The sequence below is a fragment of the Haemaphysalis longicornis genome, unplaced genomic scaffold (genome assembly GCF_048455015.1).
Source record: "Haemaphysalis longicornis isolate Haplotype H1 unplaced genomic scaffold, Haemaphysalis longicornis Haplotype H1 scaffold_6, whole genome shotgun sequence".
In the NCBI taxonomy this organism is placed as follows: Eukaryota; Metazoa; Arthropoda; class Arachnida; order Ixodida; family Ixodidae; genus Haemaphysalis; species Haemaphysalis longicornis.
Window position 1 is genome coordinate 162,386,616 of NW_027526407.1, and position 23,754 is coordinate 162,410,369.

General features: G+C 47.8%; 1 long non-coding RNA gene across 1 annotated transcript; it reads right to left on the minus strand.

The window, feature by feature from the left end:
* Positions 1-2,030: 2,030 nt before the first annotated feature.
* LOC144142041 (uncharacterized) lies at positions 2,031-23,006 on the minus strand. The gene is made up of 3 exons (XR_013316804.1): positions 22,712-23,006; positions 18,658-18,863; positions 2,031-2,133 (listed from the first exon to the last, which is right to left on the minus strand). It is a non-coding gene; the product is annotated as an uncharacterized LOC144142041 (long non-coding RNA).
* Positions 23,007-23,754: the final 748 nt, after the last annotated feature.

Consider the following 23,754-nt stretch of genomic DNA (forward strand, 5'->3'; position numbering starts at 1 on the left):
TAAAATTTCTCAAGAATTTGCGCTTCGGGCCAAACTACATTCAGTATTAAAATAAAACCCCCAAGCACAGAAAAAAAAAATTACATTGACATAAATACCCCTGAAAGCGGGGAGGAAAATCGCCCCGCCGGTAGCGTAGTGGTTGTCGCACCAGACCGGTATTTTGGAGGTCGTGGGTTCGGATCCCACCTGGCAGGCATTTTTTCTCCGCTTTCTTTCTTTCCAAATTCTGTATCTGTTTCAATGACCTACCACAACCTCCCCTTTGCTTTCCGAGGTTTTCTTGACTGCCAACCAATACTTCTGTGTAAATAAATAAATAAATAAATTATATATATATATCAATACATATATATATATATATATATATATATATATATATATATATATTTATATATATATATATATATAAATATATATATATATATATATATATATATATATATATATATATATATATATATATATATATATATATATATATATATATATATATATATATATATATATATATATATATATATATACTGCAGTTGTGACTGCCCAATCTCCAAGACGGGAGTCGGTTTTCATGTGTCAAATTTGAATCCCCGTCATGGGAACAGATTAAGCGCCAGGCACAATTAGGGAAGGAAAACAGAGGGGAAAGCGCCCTTTTTCTGTCTGTTTTCTTCCTCCAGTTGTGCCTAGCACTTAATCTGTTTCCATGATGATGTACCAACTAGCTCGCATGGATTCAAGTATTTTGTATCCCTGCTATTGTCTGCAAAAAATCTGCATACGACAAACGAACAACTATACCGGCACCAAGCGCTAATCAAAATCCTAGTATATAATGCATACACGTAAGATATGTTGATTAAAAGCAATGTATGCAAGAATCCCGTAAAGGGTGTGAAAATATAATGGGTTCAGATATTTGTAGTGTCTAGGAAACAAGATTATCATTTTTAAATATTGTTTTTGTCATTTGTTTTCCATTGTGGAAAACGTGCTTTTTTTCTTTTTATAACTAGGGAATAATTTGCTGTACCATGGTCATTTCTTGAACTGAATTGTAGTTACCGCTATTGCCGTCACTTATTAGCAGATTGCGATAAGAGTTGGGAACCACAGGCTGGAGGCTGCTAATGCAGACTGCGATTGAAATATATGCCACACTTAAACCTAGGAAAGTTTTTGCTCAATATTCAATAAGAATAAAACATGTAGAATCAGAACATTTTGTGTAAGCAGCTTCCAAATATGACTTCCCTTGCCTTGTAGACGCTGTTGACCTGCGAGTTCCAAGCAGACCACTGCGCCCGCGAGACTGCTTTTATGCTTGCCAATCAACAAACCGGGAACCAGCTAGGCGATTCCAACATGTATTAGATGCTTTTTTTTATCTTTTATTGCCTTTTTTTGCAATAACACCGCTGTTTTCAGGTGCTACTGCCACCGCGACTGCACCTTGCCTTCAGCTCTTTTATTTCTTAAAAAAATGTCAGCCCCTTGCTTATGCTTGTATGTGTTCATTAGAGCATACGCTACGCACGACCTGTGAGCTCTTGTTGTTCAGAGAAAGATTTTCTTTCTGTGATCACCCCCCTCTTGTGTATTTATACACACATTTCTTTGACCCATTTTTTATTTCTTTTCGTCAATATATGTGTCCTGCTTGTATGCTTTATATTCATGTACCCAGTGCATCACCCGAGAAACCCATGTGGTATTGGCAAGCACTTCAAATAAATAAATAAATAAATAAATAAATAAATAAATAAATAAATAAATAAATAAATAAATAAATAAATAAATAAATAAATAAATAAATAAATAAATAAATAAATAAATAAATAAAAGGGGAATATCCATAACATAATGAGAAGCTGTATATTAACAAGGTCACACGCAATATCTTTTGCATACACCCAAAGGTCTTGTTTTAGTTCATTTTTCTGAAAATGGTTACACATTCCACTCGTGATCGAGGAAGGTAGATGTTGCATAAGTGACATAGAAACTGTTCCGAATAGTCTTACAAAGAGCTGCTATTTTTCCGACGTCTCGTTCGTTGCACGTCGACGGAACACAGACCGCGAAGGTAAAGTCAACACCCCCAAGCTGGCGACATATTCGTTTGGGGTGAACCTGTAACGGTAGCATGCATATTAATAAACAGAAGCCAGACGTGCACGAGACTGAAAAACGCTTTCTATACGTTGTAAAAGAGCAATGTCCGCAGGTTTCTTCTGTAACAGTTGAATTGAAGCGAAATACATAAATGTTTCTCAAAAGTCCAAATTATTCCATCTTAGTTAAATGTTTTCGTTAGATAGTAACCTCATTTCACCGTATGGATTAGTTTCACTTGCACGTACCAAAAAAAATGAATGCGAACACGGCTAGCATTATGTAAACAAATACATAAGCGATCAATATTTTCTTAAAATTGGTTTGTAGAACAACCCTAGAGGATGAACGCATGTGTAGTGTACCTATCGTTAATCGCGGGCACCGGTCTTTGTCAGGGTAGACATTGGTAAATGGTCTACGAAATGTATATCGGCAACAATAGGTTAACGCGAACGAGTTACGTCTCGTCAGAAAATCATAAAATATTACCAGCTAAAATTTGTCAATGGCCTCAGGTCTGCCTACGTGAGTTAAAGGCAAAAACCTGATGGTATTTAGAACAATGTTGCTGCCAGATTGATTTTGCGTATCGTCTCTTGAGTGGTCTCGTTTGCTTTATCTTTTGCCACCAATTACATCGCTCAGATTCTTGTTTGCTTGAACGTGTTTACGTATATTTCTTGGCACACATTTCTTCGTCTAAGTGCAGGAATTACGTCAGGAAGCCGCATGGCACGCGCTGCAGCCTCCCCATAGTCAGGATTCTTCAGGGCAGGTGTGCACCAGCTTACTCACGTTGGAGGCAAGTTTCTGCTTGAAGGTTCCTGAGTTCCACGGAAACAAGAGCGCAAAACAAAACAATTGCAAGAAAACCCTTCTAGCAATATTTTAAAGCTCGAACACAATTTGCCAACCAGCCAACATCAAGATTTTTTTCACTTCTACAACCTTTGCCTTCCCAAAGGACAGAATGTTGTGACTTCTGTGATGCGGCCATATTTTCACTGAAAAGTTCATAATGAAGGGCTAACAATCCAATCGGCACTTAATGTGATAAAATAGGAAACGGCACCGTTTGTTTCATGTTATCAGCTGTCACCATTACTGCCGCCGGCAACGTGGTTGGATAGCAATTTTTAAAAGTACTGAGGGTAGCGAATCTTTCTTCTGGTGTGTGGAGGGCCGAGTTGAAATTGCACAGTATCGAATGTGTCTTATGCATTTACTTACTCTTTACAACAGCGGTCATTTTGTCGGCCTGACTACAACAATGACAATTATAACAAATTAGGACACTTCAATCGTTTTCCTAAAACCTACACGGAAAGTAGCTATTTCACACTGGCGTTGCGCCTGCACGAGCAGTTTAATGCAAGCGCTTCAGATACAAACATTGTTGTAGGCGGTCAGTACAAAATGGAGTACAAAACACTAAACTAAACTAAACTAAACCACACAGCGAGAGTCAGAAACAGTGTCAGTGTTCTTTAAAGAGACACTGAAGTTATTTGTAAGCATTGCGGGATTACTAGCGCATATTGTAGTACGGAGTCCATAGGCCTTGTTTCGACGACTCTGAGTGCGTTTACGCAAGTTGATTTAGTAGAAAAAATATTTCGAGAATGCTGTCCCTCCTCTCAGCATCCTCGCCCTATTTCTGTGGCGTTTTTGTGTGACGTCAGTAGGAAACGACTTCGCTTGACGGCGCTACTGCACAGCTCCCAACCTCCCGACAGAGTCAGTCAGCTCAGCGTTTAGTCGGAATCGCAGGCCAAGCGACGTGCACCGGATTCACCCACAGACGGTAAACAAATGACGGCCCTACAAAGACAGGAAGAGCGCTTCAACAGACATGAGGAACAATTCAACAGGTTCGAGGAATCCACCAACAGACGCCTGGCGGCGCTAGAAGCCACGACGGCAAACATCAACGCCCGCCTCACGAAACTCGAGCAAACGTGCCTGGCAAAGCAGGCCAGTATCCAGGCGATCCAGGAGACGCTGGTACAAATGCAGGCAGCAATCGCAAGACTCAGCGCCGGACCTCACCACCCGCAACCCAGTCAACGACCAACGTGGCCAGAGCAACATTAGCCCCCAATCAAGAACTGGTGATTTGGCAATGGAACTCGAACGGATTTCACAGCAAGCAGGCATCACTACAGCAGTACATCGGACAGCTACCCAGTCAAACGGACGTTATATTGCTGCAAGAAACACACAGCGAAACCCCCCGACATTGCCGGGGTACTGTTCCCACGCCAGCGCCCCCAGCGCGAGAGCAGTTGGGATAGGTGCAGTGCAGGGAGTGTGTACCCTGGTGAAGAAGGGGATCACCTACATGGAGCACGGGCTGCTGGGCAACAGCGCCATCGAGCACCGGGCGGCCGAGATCGTCACAGGCAAAAGACGCAAAGAGAGCACGTTTGTGATTAACGTCTACAGCAACCCGAAGCACTATCAGCAAAATTTCCGAGACACTCGTACACAAGGTGGAAGAATTGGCAAGGGACAATGTCGTGTTGGTGTGTGGGGACGTTAACGCCCCGCATACGGCGTGGTGATACCCGAAGACTACGGCGAAGGGGCGAAACCTGTTCGACGAGACCACGGACGCGGGGTACCAGTTGCTTAACGACCCGGCGGTGCACACAAGGCATGGCATGTCAGGGCAGCGGGACACCAACCCCGACTTGGCGTTTTGCAAGACGACCGACGGCGGAGCGAATGTGCGGTGGCGCAATACGGGCGAAACGCTCCGAACCGACCACTGTATATTGGAGATTAGATCCAAGGCGCCGACGCCTAGGGCGCAGTGTATCATGGATTGGAACGCGTACCGCGAGGCCCTGAGTGGCGCCCCGGAGCGTATCGACGACAACGACGAGTGGACACGGGCCCTCAATGAGGCGGCGCGAACGGCAACCACGGAAGTCGAGCTGGAAGACACAACTCCCCAGGCCGATAGCCGGCCTGCACACCTCCTCGGGGCGAGGAATTCCGTGCGCGAACGATGGAAGAGGCAACGACACAACCGCAAGCTCCGCAAGCGCGTAGCCCAGCTCAACAGGGAGATCGAGAAGCATTGCGCCGTACTCTGCGGACAGCAGTGGCACGCGGTTTGCCTGGAGGCCGATGGTCAGATACACAACAGTCGCCCCTGGCAGCTGCTACGCCACTTGCTCGACAAGTCCAAGACCAAGGGAACGCAACACCACGCTCTCGCCGGCACGCTACACAAGGCGAAGCAAGAGCTCGGCGAGCCGGAAGTCCGCCAGCGCCTAAACAACAAGTACCTTGCGTCCACACTGCCGGACCCCCTCCCTGGCTACGTGGGGGCGGGCAACACCCGACTCGACGAAGACATCGAGTAGTGGGAAGTCCGCGTGGTGCTCCAGTCGATCAACTGTAGGTCGGCGGCCGGTCCCGACAAGGCGACGAACAAGGCCCTCCGGAACCTCAACGACGCGGGAATCACGGCGTTGACGGGGTATTACAACGAGTGCTGGCGTGCCGGCAAGTTACTTAAGAAGTGGAAAGACGCGAGGATGGTGCTCATACCGAAACCGGGCAAGCCTCCGCACATCGAAAACATGCGGCTGATCTCGCTCACGTCGTGCGTGGGGAAAGTGCTGGAGCACGTACAGTTGAATCGCTGGCAATAGTACCTCGAGGACGAAGGGCTCTATCCCGACACGATGCTGGGCTTCCGGGCCAAGTTGAGTACGCAAGACGCCATGTTGCTCATCAAGCACGAGGTGATCGACCAACCAACGCGCTCCATGGACAACCGTGCGATGCTGGGTCTCGACTTACAAAGTGCGTTTGACCGGGTCCGTCACTCGGCGATACTCGAGCAAGTGTCCCGCCTGAACATGGGACCACGAACGTTCGCCTACATCAAGGACTTTCTCACGGACCGCAGGACGACGATCGTAGCAGGTGACGTGGAGCTCCCTAGGAAGACGCTGGGTAGCGTCGGCACGCCGCAGGGGTCCGTGATCTCACCCATACTCTTCAACATGGTGATGATCGGTGTGGCCGACCAGCTAGCCGGCCTCCCGGACGTCAAGCACACCATTTACGCAGACGACATAACGCTCTGGACAACGGGTGGCAGCGACGGCCACATCCAGGCGGTGTTGCAGCAAGCGATTGACGAAATCGAGAGTCAGCTACAGGGGACGGGGCTGGTGTGCTGGCCGCCGAAGTCGGAGATCCTGATCATCCCACCGCGCGGGCGGAGCAGGAGCGACGCGACCGAACTGAACATCAAACTGAGGACGAGGGAGGACGGGACCGCCATCCCGTACATCAAGACGTTGCGAGTGCTGGGCTGGCACATCGATGCGCTCAGGCACAACGGATTTACGATCAAGAAACTGGACGCGAAGGTGGTAACGGCCAACCGGCTCATCAGGAAGGTGTCCACCAGACACGCGGGGATGAAGGAGGCGAGCCTCCTCCGGCTCCTACAGTCATTTGCGGTCAGCAACGTGGCGTACGTTGCGGGGTTCCACGAGTGGAAGGTGGCGGAGCGACAAAAGCTGGACGCCATCATACGCAAAGTATACAAGGCGGCGCTAGGGCTCTATACGCACACAAGTACGGAGAAGCGTTTGCAGCTAGGGGTGCAAAACACGCTCGATGAGATAGCTGAGGCACAGCATACGGCGCAGAGGGCGAGGCTAGCGCAGACGAAGACAGGGCGCTCAATTTTGCAGAGGTTAGGATACCGCGAAAGGGGGTTGCACGGGGACGGGGGCCGGGCCTCGCTGCCGTGTAGGCTGCTCTGCCAGTTACAGGTGCCGCCGATCCCGAAGCACATGCATCCCGAAGTCAACCAAGAGCGGAGGATCGCGAGGGCGAAGGCTCTCACGGCCACACACGCATCGGACAACGATGCTTACTACGTCGATGTGGCCAAGTACCCGGACAGGCCGGGCACGTTTGCGGCGGCCGTAGTTGCGGCTACCTCCGAGGAGCTGTACACGGCCGGCAGCGTCCGGGCGCGGAGTTCGGAAGACGCCGAGGAGCTAGCCATAGCGTTGGCGCTCACGATCCCGAGGTGTTCAACGGTGATCAGCGACTCGCGGTCGGCGATCATGAACTAAGCTACGGACAGAGTGTCCCCGTGCGCAGTAAGGGTGTGCGGGGCTATACAACCACGACAGACGCCGGCGACGCTGAAATGGTTACCGGCACACGTCGGCCCGGTCAGCACGGGCGAGAACAGCAACGAAGGGGCAGACCGAGCTGCCCGCGCGCTCACCAGTCACGGCGCGAGCCCGGACCCCCCCCCCGATGGAAGCGGAAGACGACGAGGCGACGCCGCTCACCTCGTATAAGGACACTCTGGAGTGGTACAGGGGCAACTGACAGGTGTTCCCGCCGCCCCACCACAAGCTTACGAGGAGGGAAGCGGTGACGCTGCGACAACTACAAGCGTGCGCGATGTGGACTCCAGTGATAGCCAAGCACGTGTGCCCAGACGTGTATCAGAGCGATGTGTGCGCGGTGTGTAGGAAGGACAGGGCCACGGTGGCTTATATCCTGTGGAACTGTAAAGTGAACGACGGTGCTACACAGACGTTACCGCCACACATAGCGGATGCGGTGGCAAGGACAACGACGTGCAATACAGGGCCGTCCAGCAAGTGTTCGAGGCTCTCGAGCGTCAGCGGCCGAAAGCACTGTCCCCTCGGGGCTGGGTGCGTGTAGGTAGCCGATGCCGAGGGACCGACTGACACGACGTTAGGCAGCGTCAATTTTGACGGACAATAAAGATGTTTTATCTCTCTCTCTCTCGGCGTTTAGTCCACCGGCCGCCGATGGGTCGTCGCAATTGGTTCGCTCAGTTGAATCTAACCAAAGACACCGTTGGAAATAGAAGAATGTTAGTTTTAGCTTGTTCGTTTGTACACGGTATCGAGCTCCATGTCCAGGTCACTGCACACAACCGCTGCAAAACCACACATTTGGCGCTTCGCTGACTGGTACGCTAGTAGGAAAATCTAAAGCCACTCGAAGGCGGAAGAAGTTAGCGATGTCAATATAGGTACAAAAAATAATTCAACTGGAACTTTTACCGTAAAGCATAAAACGTGGGAGCACGAAGAACTTGTTTGCGCTGGGTGAACAAGCACAGCGGACGGCAACATGACTACGCATGTGCGAACGCTTTTCCCTCTAAGACAGGCAATTGCTAGACGTAAGATATAGCGGAAGTTTGGGGGACGCTTACTGCATGAGCTATATATAACAAGTTGTCCCCTAAGCTGCTTGAAATGGTAAAACTAAAAGTATATACTGGTTATACATTTAAACCACATATTTCCAAATCCGCAGCGTTGGCCCGTGGCCGAGTGGTCTGGAGGGCTAAGCAACTCTTTTTGCAAGTTGCCAAGTTCTAATCCCCGTGGATATTCCTTTTTTAATTTGATTTATCGTTTTCGGCCGATTTTCTATAGTGTGTTCACCATTTTTGGGCTGTAATGTTCACTTCTCCACTACGAGAGTTTTCAGGACGCGCGCTTTTTGACATTGAAGCATCGACTGCTTGCAGACAGTGGCCACAGGCCAGAATCAGCAGACCCTTGGGCTGGTGCGAACACGCTTTATAAGATATAGGAATGCATGAGGCGAGCTCCAAATATGTGGGAAAAGCAGATGGCATTTTAGCGTCTGCGGTGACGCGCAGGGCACTGTATAGGCCTCGGCTAGTGACTGCTACGATTCCAAGCTGTCCTGGGAGGCTTATCTTTCACTTTTTACAGCAGACCACATGGCAGAAGCGCGGTATGACGATTACTGAGATATCAAAAATGCCCATACAACGATAATGTCGGATTTCAAGCATGCTGTTTTACAGAACCAAAAACGGAACTTGTTTGAATGCTGATCTTCGACATCGTCCAATCACGGTGCACATCCGCCCGACATCACAGCTTTTAGTGATGCGGCCGCCACGGACCAAGCATGGCAGTTTTTCTTCTTTCGAGCTTTATAAATTATTTACCGACTTATCAACCGGCAAAACTATAAAACGTGTGTTAGTTTGAGTCAGTCTATGCAGTGCAAGCGAAAACGGGAATTTGAAAATTTCACTTCAGTGTCCCTCTAAAGGCAAACCTATAGGAAGTATTTCATGCAAAAATAAAACAGCGTGTCTATTCTTACTAGAGCACGTTTAACATGGAACCCGCTCTAGTAGGGAAGACCGTTTAGGTATCGATGTTTTGTTTTTAATTCCAATTTTAACTTCAAAGTTAGCCCACTTAAGTGCAGCACTGTCGGGAGTATATATCACAATAGGAAACCAGGAAGACTTACCTAAATTTGTTCTTCCACACAGTCACTCGAGGCTCAAAGCCTTCTTTAGCAAAAACTGAGGATCACCGCCGTTGCTTAGTGTTTTATCAGATCACTCTCAGTTGTCCGAAAAATGAATAATTTGTCGATGATGTCCTATGTCCGCACAAGGTGAGTGTCCAAATTCTAAGCTGCGGGCTTGGATCTGACACAACTGGAGTCGGTCGTGGGTTAAGTTTCCCTGATTTGTTAGAAGCCCGTCGCCGTCAGTCTCACTTTACTTTTTTTTGTCTCCTGCTAATACCCACAGTACTACCTCGACCTTAGCGTGACGTGCTGAAATACACCCTGTTGACCTCGCTCTACGACGGGTGTTCCTCCTTTCCCAGTTCTTTGGTTCTGCTTCTGCTTTAGGTCTAAAATGTCTCTGCTTTCAGACAGCCGCACGTACACCGTTTGTGAAATTTGTTTAGGCTTCTCCTAAGCCTTCTCAACCAGAAAAAATTCAAAGAATCGGCTTCACCTTTTAATGTGACAATATGATTTTAAGGCAGTAACAAAAAAGGTGTTTTTTCCAGCTTTCCTGAACAAAAAGTTTCAGCCTTTATCTGGACATAACCTTGTACATTGAAGTTTTGCAGGCTGGGTGTTTCCGGGTTTGCCTTCGGATTTTGGCAAAGACTCTCATCATCATCATCATCACCAGCCTATCTACGCCCACTGCAGGGCAAAGGCCTCTCCCATTATTCTCCAATTACCTCGGTCCTGGCCAACAGCACCCTCTACCTGCGCCTTAAAGAGACACCACACCGAAGCTGCAACTGGACATTCAAAAAATTCTCTTGGACGTATTTCATTGCGTTCCGCCACCACACAAGTCTCTGTACTGCCGTCTGCTATGACAAGATGGTTCTGTACGGCGACTGTACAGATTGCCCAAGATTCACAAGGCAGAGCTAGCAGTGCGCCCTACGGCGGATTACACACGCTCTGCCCTCCACATGCTTTCCATGTACCTGCAGCGAGGGGTGCCGCCACATGTAGGGGACAGAGAACCGCACATCTGCCCCTTCCGAGGTTCCTTAAAATACGGAGAATCCCTGTAGAACATAGCGGCATTCTGGTTTTTTTGACGTCCAGTCCTGGTTTACAAGCGTGCCAATGGCACTGTTAGTTGGTGCATGCACCTCCGCATTTGAAATGAACGAATCTTTGCCAGCGCGCACAGCAGCTAAAGTTATGGATAAGTGGTGGCTCCTGACGTTTTGCATGGAGAACACGTACGTCACCTTTATGTGCTGTTTCTACAACAAGGAACACGGCGCAGCGATGGGTGCTGTAATTGCTGTGCTGTGGCACAGCACTTGAGTTTACCAAAAAATCGAAACACTCGAATTGACCAATGGTTCTCTTACTACCCGTATTTTACACGCAACTGGCGGAAAGAGTTCAATTTCTTTCTATATTGCCTATATCGACGGGCTGTTTGCAGTGTTGTAAAGTATGAATGAAATCTGGTGACAACCCAGAGAAGCGCAAGACACACCCGTTCCTTAACAGAGTAATTGCGTTCTGCTGGCGAAACGAAACGGCTGGCATATGCGATGCCACGGTTCTGGTCAGCCTGTTGTGCTAAAATCGCCCGTATAAGATGGCCGCTTCATTCGGTGAGGACTTCGGATGGGGTCGATAATCAAAATGCCCTAAGATAAGCTGGTGACATTAGGATTTCGATAAGCGTGCAGAAGACTTCATCTTGCTTGGGACCCCGTGTGTAAGTGACATTCTTATTAAGAAGGTGTGTCACAGCACGGCAATATCAGCAAAACAACGAAGAAGTGCCGGAAGAAGTAAAGTAGGTCTACGAAGCTGTGGACATCTTTCGACAGCCGTGCTTTTGGGCACAGCCGTCGCTGTTCGGCTGAACCCTCTTGGGTCGCTGCAGTACTGAACACTCCGTGTCGAAAAGCTATCCAAGCAGCTTAAGTATCCGAAAACCAAAGTGATATTTTTGTTAGTTTGGCTGAGGGCCTGCATATCGAAACACTTCGTGAATTGCAGAAAGACTTTTTAAATTGCTGCCGAATGAAGGGGAAACGACAAATGCATTATTCAGGTAGCATAAGCAGCGGACCATTTCAACCCGCGGAGTAGAGAGTCCATCATCCGCTCAAAGGTAGCAGGCACATTACATAGGCCTAAAGGCAATACCTTAAATTAGTAAAGGCCGTCAGGTGTAATAAACAAAGTTTTTTAGTGCGAATGCACTTCTTAAGCGAGCCTGAAGCGTCCGCCGCCGTCCGCATTCCGCCGCCGTCCGCATGGCAACAGCAGCGGGTGCGCGCGCTCCTCGTTTCCTTGGCAACGGGGGGAGGTGGGCGCGCGCTGCCTGGCCGCTGACATGGCACATACCCACGTGGGGGATTGGCCAGGAATCTCCTCGTCTTCCTTGGCAACGGGGGGAGATGGGCGCGCGCTGCCTGGCCGCTGACATGGCACATACCCACGTGGGGGATTGGCCAGGAATCGGGCGTGAGAAGGGCTAATGCACCCGCTTAAAGGAGTACTGACACGAAATTTCAAAGCTGAGATCCACTCTAGCAATCAAGTACAACGACAACACAAATAGGTGTCTGTGCATGGCACATACCCACGTGGGGGATTGGCCAGGAATCGGGCGTGAGAAGGGCTAATGCACCCGCTTAAAGGAGTACTGACACGAAATTTCAAAGCTGAGATCCGCTCTAGCAATCAAGTACAACGACAACACAAATAGGTGTCTGTGCATGGCACATACCCACGTGGGGGATTGGCCAGAAATCGGGCGTGAGAAGGGCTAATGCACCCGCTTAAAGGAGTACTGACACGAAATTTCAAAGCTGAGATCCGCTCTAGCAATCAAGTACAACGACAACACAAATAGGTGTCTGTGAATAAATGCATCTTTCTTTTTTTGTAGTTGTGTGTGTGTGTGTGATCTCTCTTTCGCGAACATTACCGAACCGCGCAAATTCAACTCCTGCATTCGCACTTTCACATTCTTCCCCTCGGGGAAATGCGGGCAATTTTTTTTAAGCCGCGATTTTTTTTTTAATTTTCTACTGTCCAGACCTGAGGTCTGGAGACCACACAGATTTGGCACCATGGAGGCAATCCAGTACGTCGTCAATTCAGGGCAATGGATAAACGTGCGTGTTGATAACCTAGTTGGCGCATAGGAAATCTACGGAAAACCACAAGCTTCCATCTTTCCTTGTAACTAAAAGGCCCATGGACTCGACGAATGTTTGATTACGCCCTTGCGGCTATGGAGAGGGCTGCCATCACCGCTGTGTCTACGAGGTTGAACAGCATTCGGACCCAAAACACGATTGTCAGTCACAAATGGCGGTCAAAAGTTGGCGTAGAGCGGCAGGTTGTTTTGAGGGAAGATCAAAGGCGATTTTTACCGCTAGATTTTTGACACAACGAACTGGGGTGGATTGAGATACAGAAATTCGGGGTGGGTTCATGCTGACAGCCGAAACTTGTTGGTCACCTATACTGGACAGTGTACCCAGAAATATACCCTTCGGTAAAACATAAGGAGTGTGTGCCAGAGTTGCGACTGGGAAGGCTAATCTTGTGACCAACTGTCACATTAGTATGTGTTATTGCCACATCTCGTGATCGCAGTATTTCCAGAACAGGCCTAAGTACGTATCCCCGGTCAGAAACCAGTTTGTTGGACAGGTGAATGTAGGATGCTGCTTGCCGCTGTAACAGACATAATGCATGGGCGAAATACGGCATCTAGGGCCTTCGGCGTTAAGAACATCACAAGTCCCCTGAAGGGGTTCTTCAGTTGTCGGATTAGGTGGAGGTAAGTGAACGTGGAGGGCACCCATACCCCATTCAATAAAAGCCGAATGGTTCAAGAGGAAATCACGGCCGAGTTTACGGTGGTGAGACATTCTCCACATACAGCAAATACAAGAATATTTTTAAGGTCAACAATGTGCAATGGGCGACACACATTCGATAGACAGCGGGCGTCCCTCCATTGACGACGTGTACAACAATCGATGTGGCTGTCATGAGAACGTTGCGAAGGCGGCGGCGGAAATCTGATATAACCAAAATTTGGGAGTCGGAATAAACGAGAAAACTTGCTGAAACACCATCGACATGAAATTGTAGTAATTTGGTATAGTAGGCAAAGTTTGGCAGAAAATCTGCTAGCCGAGCGATAAATGCAGCGTCACCTTCGTCAGCTGCATTTACTTTCCCGGAGATTAGCGGTGATGAGCAGTTGGTGACAGGAAGCGGCGAGGTTATGGGAAATGGGAATGGAAGCGTTTCGGCGAAAGCGAGTGGTTGGATCGGCATGTTCTGGCGTCGTCATCTCGGGAGGGCAGGTAAAGACGAGGAGAAAAGCGACCAGGAGCTTCTTCCAAGTTGGTTATAGGTGTGAAAGCGTGGTCGGGGAGGCAGAAATCGACGCCTCTGACACGACCGTGCAACGTGACCAAGAAGACGGCAGTGAAAGCATAATACTGTCACGAGTGCGTCTGCTATGAGACGGAGCCACGAAGACGACGACGACGAAAGGCTCCTCCACGTGGCACGTGTAGAAGAGTTCGTGGAACGGCTCGTGCTTTAGAACGCTGATTTGGCTAATCGGCGCTTCGCGTGAGACCACGTCTTTTTGGTGGCTTTCTTTCTAGAGGCACAAGTTCGCCTAAATAAATCTCCGTTTGCCTTTGCCCCAACTTCGCCTGCTGCACTTCTTGCAACGGAACACTGGTGGAGGTGCGGGGTATGTCCAGCAGTCCTACCGGCAGCCGCTCCTCTAGCCCCGTCAGTCCTCATCTCATCGACACGCCTGTCCATCGCAGCAGCCATCGCCTTCTGGGCCTAACCCCTGAATTCGGCCTCATGCACGGGAACGCTCAGGCACGTCAAGCTCGCGAAACGCAAACCATGGAGTCCAACAACTCACAGGTGATTTTCCAACAACCTAGGCAGCCACCCAGTTTCCATGGCGAAGTGTACGAAGACGTCGACGACTGGCTAGACCAGTACGAACGAGTCGCTTCATGCAACCTCTGGAATGCCGTCCACAAACTAAGAAACGTATACTACTCGCTAGAAGACGGCGCCCGTATATGGTTTGAGAACCATGAAGCAAGCCTTCGAACGTGGGACGACTTCCGTCACGACATTCGCGAGGCATTCCCGAACGCAGATCGTCGAGACAACGCATTGACTCTCCTTGAATCGCGCGTGCAGAAGCCAAACGAAAGTGTGGCAATGTTCGCTGAGGACATGGCGCGCCTTTTTCGCCGAGCCAACCCAGACATGTCCGAGCCGAGAAAGCTCCGGTACCTTATGCACGGCGTGAAGGAGCAGCTCTTTGCCGGACTCGTGCGAAACCCGCCACAGACTGTGCCGCAGTTTATAAAAGAAGCTACGGCCATCGAACGAGCGCTGCGGGATCGCTGCCGCCAATACAACCGAATGGACAATGCGACTTCTGCGCACGCCGCCATTGTTTCACCAGCCAACGAAAATTCGCTGCGTGACCTCGTCCGGAGCATTGTCCAAGAAGAACTGAGGAAGCTTACCACAAGTTCCTCGCAGCCAGCCATTGCTACCATCGCTGAGGTCGTCCGCGAAGAGATTCGTCAAGCGATTGTCCCACCTGAACCCAGCCACGAAGTTTTACAAGTGAGCTATGCGAATGCCCTGGGTCGTCCGTCATCTGCACGGCCCTCTTTCCCAACGCAAAGAAAGCCACCAAAAAGACGTGGTCTCACGCGAAGCGCCGATCAGCCAAATCAGCGTTCTAAAGCACGAGCCGTTCCACGAACTCTTCTACACGCGCCACGTGGAGGAGCCTTTCGTCGTCGTCGTCTTCGTGGCTCCGTCTCATAGCAGACGCACTCGTGACATTTGCCCGTATTACCGCCGATTTATTCCAGCCTTTTCCCACATCGCAGCCCCCTTAACCCGAGATGATACCCCATTTGTGTGGAACAAGGAACAGCAAACAGCATTTAATGAGCTGAAGCAGCGCATGCAAACACCGCCGGTTTTGGCCCATTTTGACGAAGACGCAGCGACCACCATCCACACGGACGCAAGCAATATCGGATTAGGAGAAGTTTTAGTACAAAGGCAGGATGGTGCCGAAAAGGTTCTTGCTTTCGCAAGCAGGACGCTCTCCCATGCGGAGTCGAACTACTCGGCAACTGAAAAAGAATGCCTTGCGGTTGTATGGGCGGTGTTGAAATTTCGGCCTTCCTGTATGGACGGCCGTTTCAAGTCGTAAGCGACCATCATTCACTATGCTGGTTGACGAGCCTTAGAAACCCTTCGGGGCGCCTCGCGCGCTGGAGCCTGAGGCTCCAAGAATTCGACATAACCGTCGTTTATAAATCTGGGCGACAGCACTCCGATGCGGAATGTCTCTCCCGAGCTCCAGTAACGCCTGCAGACGATGAAGAATACGACATTCCGTTCTTAGGAGCTGTGAACACGACCACCATGTCCCAGAAGCAGCGCGAAGACCTAGAATTGCGGCCACTCATCGACTTTTTGGAGGGACAGACAAGTAGTGTTCCAAAAGCCTTCACAAGAGGGTTGTCATCCTTCTCGTTGCGGAACAATGTGCTCTTTAAGATGAACTTCACCCCTAATGGCAATACTCACCTCCTAGTCGTCCCCGCAACGCTACGCAATGAAATATTACAAGCGTGTCATGACGAACCCACCGCGGGTCATCTGGGCTTCACTCGCACGTTGGCCAGAATCCAGGAGAAATATTATTGGCCAAGGCTTTCCCTCACCGTTAAACATTATGTCCGGACGTGCCGTGATTGTCAACGACGGAAACCGCCACCGGGACGACCAGCCGGTTTGCTTCAACCAGTTCAGATTCCTGAAAAACCTTTTGAACAAGTTGGAATGGACCTTTTGGGACCTTTCCCACTTTCATCTTCCGGGAACAAATTCGTAGTCGTTGCAACCCACTATCTCACCCGCTACGCCGAGACAAGGCCCTTACAACGAGGAACAGCTGCAGAAGTGGCCCACTTCTTCCTCGAGAACATCGTGCTCAGACACGGCGCTCCATCGATCGTAATCACAGACCGCGGAACAGCCTTCACGGCGCGGCTCATGGAAGCTGTCATGATGCTCAGCGAGACTTCCCATAGGAAGACAACCGCATACCATCCGCAAACCAACGGTTTGACCGAGCGCATGAACAAGACAATCGCGGACATGCTCTGCATGTATGTAGATGTCGAGCATAAAACCTGGGATACCATTCTGCCGTACGTAACTTTCGGATACAACACGGCGCGACAGGAGACGACCCGAATGTCACCCTTCAAGTTACTCTACGGTCGCGAAGTTTCGACCATGTTGGACGCTATGCTACCACATGCCGACAGCGACGACCATGTCGACACGGAAGAGTTTAAACGGCGAGCGGAAGAGGCACGGTAACTTGCTCGCGTGCGCACAAGCAATCAGCAACGCCATGACGCCAACCGCTACAATCTCCGCCACAGGCACGCGGACTTCCAACATGGCGACCATGTGTGGGTGTGGAGTCCTGTTCGTCGCCGCGGGCTCTCAGAAAAGCTGCTTAGACGATACTTCCGACCATACAAAGTTCTGCGTCGGCTGAGTGACGTTACGTATGAAGTTATCCCGGTCAGCACTGTACCCGCAGGACGTCGTAAACTTCAGCCTGAAACCGTTCACGTGGTGCGCATGAAACCCTACTATTCAAGATGAGCCGACGTTCACGCCGCTACACTCCGGGACTGTGCCCATTTTCTACCATTTTGTACGGGTAGCTACTACCCTGAGCATCGGGACGATGCCCTTTAGAGAGGGGGGAAAATGTCACGAGTGCGTCTGCTATGAGACGGAGCCACGAAGACGACGACGACGAAAGGCTTCTCCACGTGGCGCGTGTAGAAGAGTTCGTGGAACGGCTCGTGCTTTAGAACGCTGATTTGGCTGATCGGCGCTTCGCGTGAGACCACGTCTTTTTGGTGGCTTTCTTTCTAGAGGCACAAGTTCGCCTAAATAAATCTCCGTTTGCCTTTGCCCCAACTTCGCCTGCTGCACTTCTTGCAACGGAACAATATTCAGTGGTGAGCCGTTCTCCAATAGGCAGGGTTTCGGTTCCGGTAGAAGTTAGTTGGAGTATAGGCTGATCGCCCATGGTTAGCTGTAGAAAAAGGGCTAGGTTGGAAGGTGGCTAACGGAGCTTACTGATTGAACGCCAAGCTTGGCAAGTTCTCGCACAACAGCTTGAGATAATGGTATTGGCAGCCTGCTGTCTTTATTAACCTACTAGGGAAGACTGGCTAGGGCCATGGCCTTCATGTCTATGTGTACTAATTTGTCAAGCCTTCAGTTGTAGCATTAGTCACCCCATACCAAATTGCCAGTAAATGGGCCTGTAACTAAACGTATTCGCAATATGATGTGGCTCCCGTATTCTGAAGCCATGTGAACTGCGGTGTGATACGGTGGCTTTTTACCAGTGGCACTTGCGAATGATAGCCTTGTCGTCATCGTCAATCCTTTTTAGTAGCGGTCCCACCTAGTTGGACTCCGTTTTCTGGGCGTCATGTTTGTGGAAAAAATCAAGCATGATGGTTCAATTTCACCCATTGTAGGAACCGACACGTTTGGATGTGTAGACCCATCCCTCTACGCAAAGGAGTCGGTTCTGGTAAACGAATTTGGGTCACGGGTTTCGGAGACCTCGACAAGTGCGGTGGTTTGGCCGGCTGCCCATTAATAGCCAATCTTTTTGGTGCTTGAGCAATATTGCGGCCAGTGCTTAGCTTCGCTGTGGGTGAAGAGTTAGAACGCACGCTCACTACGAGATTACTAGGGAGATAGCAGGTTGACAAGATGCGCACAGCGACAGACTAGGCGCACCGCAAGACAGACAAGGCTGAGCGTTTGAAAGGGTGGGGATGATAATGATAACTGATTCCCGTAGATTGTCCACGTCATATCAAATGTCCAATTCACCAGTAACATAAGCACGCCTAGTAACAATATTTGCGGATGTAACACATATGACTCACAAATGTTCAAAATTTCTACAGCGATATACCAAATTAAACTTGTCAGAGCAGAATTATTCGAATGATTGCTTGGGCCATTCCGCCTAATGGTAGGTTTTTACACGTAAAAATAAAGAAAACCTACCTCCTCTAGTGCTTCTTGACCTGGGGTCAGGCGCAGAGTAGACAAGCAATATTTGCTTGAGAAGTCCGGATTTACTGTAGAGTTGCTGCCCGTGTCCCGAAGAGCCACATTTCTATTGAGTGCGTCTATGCACTGAGAGTAAAAGCCGAGGAAGGTATGGCCCCCTTTGAGTACACCGCTTTCCGGCTTGCCGGAGCTGTCGAACACTGCACATTCAATAATACATTATTTGCCACTAGTTCATATTTCTATATCACAATAAAGGGCAGTAAAAGGTACCGGAGCGATGGTTCCAGAAAAGTCGCCCCAGTAGTGGCATGTTGAAGTTACGACGGAGAAGCCGCCAACATATTTACCTTCTATATTTCTGACACTCCCGGAAGTACGTCTTGGGAAAGTAATAAGCATATTACGCTGCCGTAGTATACTAATAAAAAAAACCGGTAGGTTGTTAGGCCATCACGCTTTTGATCAATTAAACCACAGCCAGGAAAGTATTCACATACATTCACACAGCGATTCCATTAGCCAGCAATTTATCATATGAACAAATACGTTAGAAAACCAGAGCATGCCCCTATTCAAAACCGAACACCAAGGACGTCGAAATATTCATATAATGGTGTAATATTTCCAGCATGTGTTTGAAGCCTCATATTATGCCACCAAATCGTATCGGAAAGTCAATAAAATCAACAAACCTTGAAGTCCTGACTTGAGGCGAGGTGAATCTATGGCGTTGGCGCGTCAACAAAATAAGTATTTCGAAATTATATTATATTACTCGCCGAACACGCCGCAAATGCTCGTGTACACGGAAGTTTGCTTTGCAATTGGTGTGTACTGTGTGTGGTGTGGTGTGGTGTGTACTTTCGATCACGGGCACTTTCTTTTTTCGATTACCGTGTTTTTCTGTAGAAGCCCATATACAAGAGTAGTCGCATTGCATTTAACCGACACCATTTTACTGCCAGCCATTTCACTAAGGGTGAAAGCCCTTGGTTCAAGAGAAACTATTTAAACTATGAATTACTCGCTGGCATGCCAGTAAAATCTAGTATGCAACCTTATGCAGTTTCAAATTTTTTACTGGGTAATCAAGAAAACAACTCCTGGTTATTTTACCCTGGACAGCACAGTCAAAAGAGAATTATTCTCACTGGTTAAAGCCAGCAACAACCTAAGCTCACTCCGCTGACTAGCCATCGCTGGAACATACTGCCCCGCCCACGTAGCCTTGTTCCGCTCGCAAGGATGTCGTACGGCACGTGCGACTGCTCTTTTCACTCTTGAAACTGCAAACTGTCACATTGACGGGAAAGAAAAAGACAATTGACAGGACGAGCGCAGACTCAAAGCAAGTTTATTCAAAAGGACGAATAGGAATGGAAGTCAAGGCCCCTAATAACGAACACATTGAAAAGAGAAATGAGTTCGCTAAATATTTTTCACTATAAAGGGTGACAAAAATAAATTGACAGGTTTTTTTTTTTCAATTACGCGGTTATCTTTATGCAAAGACCACCTCTACAGTGAGGTTATTCACCCAGTTGTACACAGACGTAGGTGTTAATATTGATGTCAGTGGGTTGATTACCTAAAATTGGGTGAATAAGCTGACATGTTTGTTTTAAAAAGTTAGACGCAATCGGGTTTCTACGCAGTTTCTTTTGGCACAACTTTCCGAGCGCATGCTTACTCCGGGATACCGAACTGCGAAACTTAATTCACATTCGCAAGATTACACATTCTCGAATGTGGCAACCTGCGCAAAGCTCCTCCTTTTAGTTGTGTTTCGATAGCTCTCCCGCCTACAGCTCAATGCGATAACGCTTGCCAAGACTGAAAAGGGGCGAGTTATTACTTTTGCCTAAGCCTCCACACCATTGTTAAACTAAACACCGTGTACAACAGGCACGTCACAAAAGGGAGTAGCTTTGCGGTGGTCTTCACTACCTAGCATGAATATTCATGCCCGCGGCAATCACACTTCACAGTTCGATATTTCGTAGTACGGTTGAGAAAAAAGAATTCTGTCAAATGAAATTGCGTAAAAATGAGATTTCATTTACTTTTAACACCAACATGCGTGCTTAGTGCAGCCGGTAAAAACCTATTTATTAAATTTGAGTAATTAAGCTACTGACGTCAATAGTTACCGCAACATTCGGTTTCCCCATGGGCGCATAACATTAACGTAGTGGCTGTCTCGAAATTAATCTAACCACCTAATTTTCAGAAAATCTGTTGACCTAACTTTGATCACCCTGTATATAATATATGGTATATATTATATAAATCGTCTTGTATTGCATTTCCACCATAAAAGTAATAAAATATGGACACAATATGTACTTGGAAACGACTCTTTCTTCTTTATAGCATGCGTTTTATTTAAACCGGGTTGCTTTAGGAGGATATGAAGTATATCCTTGCTAGCGCATGCTCATACGCGTAGCCATTGATATAAAATTATCAACTGGTTTATATACTAAAGTTCATTTTCCAGCAAACATCTATATGGCTCACTGACTCATTCTTCATAAATTATTCTATTGGAAAGGCTTCAAGCAGTTCCACTAGCCAAACAATATGCTTCATTGTGACCACCCTACTTTTACCCAACAATTTTTTTCTCCCGGTGATTCCCGCGTCAGCTATCTGAAAACCCCGCCCTGCCATTTAGGAGACTGAATTTTTGATTTACCGGAGCCACCATTTGGCGCACACTCTCGGTCGTTTGCTCCATTTTTATTGCGCTATTCTTGTACCATGGTCCCGCCTCGCGCAACTTCACCTGCTTTGGATACAGCTTTTTTACCTCACAAAGGGCGTGCTCGGAACAAAAATTGAACCGCTGGATTGAAATGATGGCTATGAGGAAATGTACTGTAAAAACTGACGCACCACCAGGCGCAGATTTTGTGCACAGCTCCAGCAGGCCAAAGGCACCATTTCATAATAGAGGAGAATTGGTGAAAACGAGAAATGCTTTGGTGTGATTCGATGACAAGAAGAAAGAATGCCAGTAAAATCTCCTGGTAACGACCTAGTCCCTGAAACTCCTGTCACCCTAATTTTGATGCTCGCCAGGCTCTGCTGCTCATAAAACTGGATTGTGATGTTGTTGGCCTTTGAAATTGGGTATGCTCAACAATGTGTACAGTTTGGAAAGAAAGGAATAAAGTGGGAATAAAACAAGGAGCACGATATTGAGGCATATCCTTTTAGCTGCTTTAACTTTCTTCTAGGCAAAAAAAAAATCACAGTTAAGCTGATGTATGCAAACTTTCGTTTTTTCTTCTTTTCAATATTATGCTTAGAAACACAGATTAGAGCGGCGTCCCTAGTAACCTAAGCTCAGGTTTGGTGGTCCAGCGATTTTTTTTACGCTTACCAGTAAAAATACAAAAGTGGTTTTTACACAATAGAAATATGTTGCCCCTTACAGCAATAACCGCCTCTAAATCAAGTTGAGGCTGGCTTACAGTAAAGCTGGCTTACAGGAAGATTGCACGTGTAACCAATGAAGGTGTAGCGGCCACGAATTTAAACAACAATTATTCAATTTTTTTTGCGTTCGCATTGACAAGTCGATTTGTAGGCCAATATTAGAGTTTATATCAAAACTATTTTCAAACCGAAGCCTTTTTTTTATCCACGTACTGTCTTTTATTAGGCAGTTAACATTTTTTTCAAATTAATGACTACGCATTGATTCTAAATCACCAGTTGTTATTAACACATTATCAAGCGTATCGGTTATTTTTTTACTGTTGTGTGAGATTTTGTATAGAAACTTTTTCTGCACCCCTTGGAAGGCCACCCTTTCATAATTCTTGAAGACCTTACATTCGTAAGATTTTGTGATGTAGGTTGGAGTGTAATATTTGCTGAAAAACGCACCAACCAGCACATATTTCTACAAAGCCACATTGTTTTAACGCTACAGAATTGTGCGCCCGCTCAAACGTCGCAGGAATTCAGCAAATACAAGATGTAATCTTACTATTGTTCAATGCAGACTCAAAAGAGGTGACATATGGTATCTTACTATTCAGTGCCCATGTTGCTCCCACCTCCAGTTGTTGACGATACAGGGTGAAGTCATCATTGCAGGGGATGCTCAAACTATTTTGCACTGATGCTAGACGATCTTTCATTGTGCGCTCAAAAAGCGGACCAAGGTGATTGTTTTGGGCTGATGTTGCAGCAGGCATTTTCATGACGATGGTGACTATGACTATCTGAAGGAACACCTTTATGAGAAAAGCCATATTGCTTTTGGAAATTTAGGTTCTTAAAAAACTTCTCTATCAAGAATTCATATAAAAGAGGGCTCGCATGAACTCTGAATCACACTAAGGCTCTACAAAAATCCACACGAACAATCCTATTTAGGGTTCAACTGGAAAAAAATGTGATTGGTACGGACAAAGGCCATCAACCTGTCTTTTTTGACGTATATATGTAGGCTTGAGTGACATTGGCCTTTTATGACATGCTACAGGCAAGCAAAACCCCCGTATGTACGGTATCTGATTGACGCCATTACACATCTGCGAGACGGGTACGAGTATCTGCGACTGGTTTGTCCAACGGGCAACGAGCACTGCAGACATGATTTTCCCATTAACCGTATTTACATCGAGGTCATTGGTCCTCGTCGTTGCCAAAACCTAGAAACCTTACGATATTCAATATCTCTTCGTAAGCCACGGAGATATGAAATTATCCAGATGTTTCAGTCGGTTTTCATCGAAGGTGCATACGTGCCTCACCCAGTTCCGGCGCCTGTCACGAATGAAAAGTTAGGATTTGGTCGCCATCTGCTGATCATTACAATTTAAAATTACTGGCCCCCTACTTTTCTACTCGGTAGGTCGCCGGAAATTTCACTCAACGACATGTGTCCACCGCAAGGAATAATTCGTAAATTGTAAAGGTCTCATGATTTCTTCTTTTGATACGTCATATGTCGCACTGAATTTGAGTTCGTTAAGAATCCGCTTCTACTTACAAATGAAGCCGATTGAGAAAAGTTGGGGGTAAGCGTGATCCTTGCAATGTGGCTTTCGCACACTGTGCGCTGCGCAG